At 25.7% G+C, this 5,455-nt stretch overlaps 1 long non-coding RNA gene across 1 annotated transcript; it reads right to left on the reverse strand.

Moving 5' to 3' along the window:
• Nucleotides 1–3,844: 3,844 nt before the first annotated feature.
• On the reverse strand, nucleotides 3,845–5,070 carry LOC137827286 (uncharacterized). Its single transcript, XR_011083700.1, has 3 exons — nucleotides 5,002–5,070; nucleotides 4,771–4,850; nucleotides 3,845–4,021 (listed from the first exon to the last, which is right to left on the reverse strand). It is a non-coding gene; the product is annotated as an uncharacterized lncRNA (long non-coding RNA).
• Between the last annotated feature and the right edge of the window lie 385 nt (nucleotides 5,071–5,455).

Raw genomic sequence — 5,455 nt, forward strand, 5'->3', positions numbered from 1 at the left:
CTCAAATCATTCTAAATCCTCTTCCTCAAATTCCCTCCCTAATCCAAACACACCCTAAGGTACTGTTTGTTTTTGCAGATAGAAACGCGCGAAAATACTATTTAGTAAGAATTGAGAGAAAAGCGTGAAATTCAAAAAGAATAAACACGTTAATCGAGAAAGAATCGTTGCCTAAACTTTCTGTTTAAAACTGCTAAGAAAGTTGAAAAACAAACTATTTTTAATAGATTAATCTTTTATAATATAATTTACTTTTATTAATAATTACATTTTGTAAATAAATAATTAAAATAATGAATAAATGTTAATGTTTTATTTTAATTAAATATTGAAATAAAGTACTTTATTTGATATTAAAATTAAAATTAATTTATTATCATTTTAAAATTTAACTTTTTATATATTAAAATTTAAAATAATTTATTTATTTATTTTAATTTACAATTTATTTTAATTTTGTTTACATTTTTAAAATTTAGTTTTTACATTACATTTTTTAAAATAATAATAATAAAAATAAATTATAAACAATAATAATAATAATAAAAATAAATTATATTTTTGATAATAATTAAAATAAATTTATTAAATAATAATATTAACATTAATAAAAAATAATTTTAATTTTGATTTGATTTTATAAAAAATATGTATTTATAAAATTTTAATTAACTAAAATTTACACACACAAAATATCTCATGTTTACATATTTAATCATTTTTAAATATAATAGTAAATTTATAAACTTACATTTTTATCAATTAAAAAAATATAATTTCAATCACACCCATCACATCATTCACAAACTTTCATAAACTTTCTCTACACTTTTCACTCTATTTACCTTAATCCAAACACCCTAACTTTATTTACACTTTCTCTTCAAATCATCTCAAATCCACTCCCTCAAATCTAGTCCCTATTCCAAACGAAAAGAGTGAAACTATGTTCAAACTTTTCTACACGTTTATTCCACTTCGTGGTCTCCAAGCCACATGACCAATGCTACCATATAACAATTACTTTTTTTCTTCTGTTATTTTCTTTTTTATCTTTAATGTTTGTGTAAACTAACTCTAAACATATTGGTTTAATAGCTAGACACCATTAAATAGTCTAGATTGGTCAAACACACTGCAGGTGCTGCTGGAAATTTTATCACTTATGTTCGATTCTTATTAATTACTTATGTTCGATTCACTAGGTTTGGGTCAAATAAATCTTATTTTTAAGGCTTAAACTTTAATGATTTAGTTTAATTTTTGTGAGTGGTTAATCCAACTCATCAGGTTGGTCTCGAATTTTCAACTTTAATTAATAAAATTCATATAGAGAATTAGTTAAAAAAAAACGTAGTACAAACATGTTATGCTTTAATTTATATAATTCATATAGAGAATTGTTTTTAAAAAAAATAGTGCAAACACGTTATGAAATTGAAGTTATTTTTAAAAATATTATTTTTTAAAACTTATATTTGGTGTAACTCATTTTTTTTTAAATACCAAATTTATTTGCATTAATATTTTTGTTTGCAGTTTTCTTTGAATGTTATTTTAAAATAATTTTATACTTTAAAAACTTGTTTTTAAACAGTTTTATTTAAAAATAAAAAATAAAAGAAATACCCACATGTATAAAAAAATATGCAAGTATTTTTTTCATGGATACCCCGGGCGATAGACACTTACCTGTTCGACCTTTTATCATCTTTAATCCTCTTTAGTTTCCCAAATAAAACCTCATATCTAAACTTATGAGTTGTAAAATGAAATTTTTATCCTCTTTAATTAACTAGCAAATTATATAACATTTTATATAAAATTTTACGTCTGTTTTTCTCTTAAAGCATAAATAAAAATAATTCAAAATGAACTAATAACAATAGTAAACATTATATTATTATCGTTACAGTTTTAAAATGTTGAAGTAAGGGAATATGTGAGAAAATTAAGGATGACAACAACAAAATTTGCATTGCTTCCAAATTCTTGGAAAAAAATGAAAAAAATAATGATTTCGATGGCAATTGTCATTTAAAGGAGTCATAATTATTACGAGTAATAAAATATTGGGAAAAATGAGAGAAAGGAACTACGTTTTTAGAAAACTTTGAAAAAAAAGAAGAAGAGATATTATGAGATTAAGTTAATTTGATGGAATTTGTAAGATATTAGTAATCATTTATCTTTTAAAGAATCATTAACCTGAGTGTCAACAAGTAGGTATGAAATATCACCTTATGAACATGTTTTCTTTTAAAAAAAAAATAATAATAAATATATATATATATATATATATATATATATATATATTAAAAAAGAATAAATATAAAACATTTTAAAGATACTCTAACTCTATTACACCCTCTAAATTATGAATATGCACAAAGACAAAAATCAACCGTCTCTAAACAGTTATACACAATACCTAAACGTAATTAATATAAAAGTCAAAGGTGTGTATAAAAAATAACTAATATAAAAAATAAAAGATGTACATAAAAAAATATAGTTGCAAGGACATAATCAACTTAACAACATGCCCCAATCTCTGCACAAAGAGTGAATAAACATTAACAATCTTTGTCGAAAGAGTGAATAGACAATTTGTTAATGTATGTTTTGTGCACGTGAATGTTGTAGAAATAATCGTTCACAAGGTTTATAAATAAAAAGGTTTTCTTGATTTCTATAAGATCAAAGAGTATAACTAATGAAGTATGTTTTGTTGTGTCCATGTACATCGATTTTATTTAAGTTACTTTCAACTTTTCCAGATCATGCATATTTTATACTTTAAAGACTTGTTTTTAAATAGTTTTATTCAAATATTGAATTCTCTTTTATTGGCTTTAAAGAAAAAAAAAATTCATTGCTTCTTAGATTGGAATTTTCAGTTAGACCTAGTTTAAATTGGTTTTTTTAAAAGGGTTTAGACACCCTAAATATGTCTTGGCTAATTATATTTATTTTTGATAAAAAAAATGTATATTTTATACTTAGTTATTTATTAATTTTTTGGTGTCCTTCTTAATTAATGCTTTGAATTTTTCTTGAACTATTCTTAATTAGCTTCTCTAATATTTAGTTCCAATTTTATATTCTTGATAAAATATTTTTCTTGGAATGTTTTACATGTAATCAAATTTTTAAATTGTAAAAGGTAGTCATTTTAAATTTTATGAACTTTAAAGTTTATTTTTTGTGATTTTCTATAATTATTCCGAAACTATATAATTTATTCTTAAAAAATGTATGAGTTTTATTTTTGAATATATGATAAATTTTGAAAATAAACTATTGTTTAAAATTAATATGAAATATTTTCTAATTATGATTGTTATTACTAAACTTCATTGTTATATGTTCATACGTTTATATTGATAATCTTGAAGATGACTCTTCTAAAAAAATCCTAATAAATTATATTGGTTAAAGTTAGAATTAATTTACTTTTACATAAAACAATATCAGTTATAGTTTTCTTGATAGATTGTGTTTTTAACCTTTTATTTATTTATTTTTTATAAAAGTTTTCATGTTAGGCATCACTATGTAACTTGACATCTCAGCTAGGCTGACACCTCAAGTAACAACAATCATCTGCCATCACATGAAAAAAGTATTATTAAAAAAAAGGAAAAAGAAAGAAAATACAAAAATATGGGGGGACTAGACCAAAACCAACATGTTAACAAAAATGATACATAAGTAGACTATACCTATTCATAAATAATTCTAAGAACAGACTAGATGGAAGTCTATTATACCAATGAAATGATTCTCTATGAATGAACCCTAAATTAGCCAACTTATCAGCACATGCATTTTTTGTAACACCCCATAATTTACATATAACTATTACAATACCGGTTCTACATATTTCTATACAAGCTTACAGTTTTTCAAAACATTCCTAATATGTGATTAGGACAAATAGAAATACAAATATTTACAATATAAGTTTCAAAATCAACGCCTTAAAACTCTTCTGATCCTCAGACACCTGTAAGATCATCTGCTCGTGTACATAGTACAGTCATCGCAGTTCAAACATAACAAGAAAAACAAGGGTAAGCTAGTGAAAATAGAATTTTATAATATACGCAATTAAATCAAAAGAGAAAACCAAGTTATATGATCAATTTCTCAAATTATACAATCTTCTTCAAATTCCAACATTAAATCACATAGATCTACACATCCAAGATATTCAACAAACAACGTCTTTCGGAAGACCCGTATTAAGTAAGTCCTACCAGAGACTAACACCTGATCCAAAGATTACCAGAAAGGATCAGGGTAAGTTCAATACAACCCAAGTCGTGCATCTCATATGTCACGGTGTGCATGAACTCCCCCATCAGCTTCTCACCACCTGATATCTTAGTCTAAGTGACTTAGATCATCAGTGAAGCTCGGAGATCTCTGTTACCACATAGGCATCAATACTTAATACACAGCAAACATCAGTCCATACATTATCCCAAATGTATGAATTCAATTCCATACCATTCCGTCATACAATATCATTCAAAAATTGATCCACAATATTCAAAAGTCTATTTGACATGAAAAAAATAACATTTTAATACTAATCATCAAAATATAATATTTTTACAAATTTAAATAATATACAAACAAACAACCCAATATATAAACACACAACATTCCTGCAAGAGAAATTGAATATTGGGACCACGTCCCTTCCGCATTCAGATCTTCTATCCTAGGGTGCTATTAAAAATTAAATTTAGCTTCTATTACCTCAATTGCTTGCTTTCCAAGCAACTTTTAGAATTTTATTCCCATCCCCACCGTTTGGATAAGCTTCAAGATTTACGGGCCTAATGCAAATTATCCAAACAGAACAAAATTTCAGTATATAGTAGAATAAGTTGAGAGGATTAAACTTCTCAACTGACCCCACCAAGATTGATGACTAAATCCTAAGGAAAAACAGAGAACAAAGGATATTTAGAGTAAAAATGAACTTACTCTGTTTGAAAATCTGATCGGGTAGAAATGTTCCTTAACTCGCCAGCTACAACGTGGTATGATCAGATTGGGAGAGAAATTAAGAGAGAGGGAGAGAAGAGAATTGGAGAGAGAGAGAGAGAAATGGAGATAAGAAGAAAAAGAAGAAGAGGAACTATGCGTGAGGGGGGGGGGGGTCTCTGTTTCAGCTTCTTCTTTTTTTAAAAGGAAAAGTTGTTGTTACATTTTCCTCACAAAAAATATGAGTAACCCTAAACCTGATTGTCCTACAGAAATTAAGACAAGTATTAGCATCCACAGAATATTAGTCCTAACAGTAAACACAGCACAAACCAAGAGATAAGTTTTTAACCTTTTATTTATTGTTTGTTTGAATGTGTAAAAAGAAGAAGAAAGGAACAGGAAAAAGAGGATGGAAGATATTGATTATGGAAGAGTTGCTGATAAAAAAATC

This window comes from Phaseolus vulgaris, chromosome 8 (genome assembly GCF_000499845.2).
Source record: "Phaseolus vulgaris cultivar G19833 chromosome 8, P. vulgaris v2.0, whole genome shotgun sequence".
Lineage (NCBI taxonomy): Eukaryota > Viridiplantae > Streptophyta > Magnoliopsida > Fabales > Fabaceae > Phaseolus > Phaseolus vulgaris.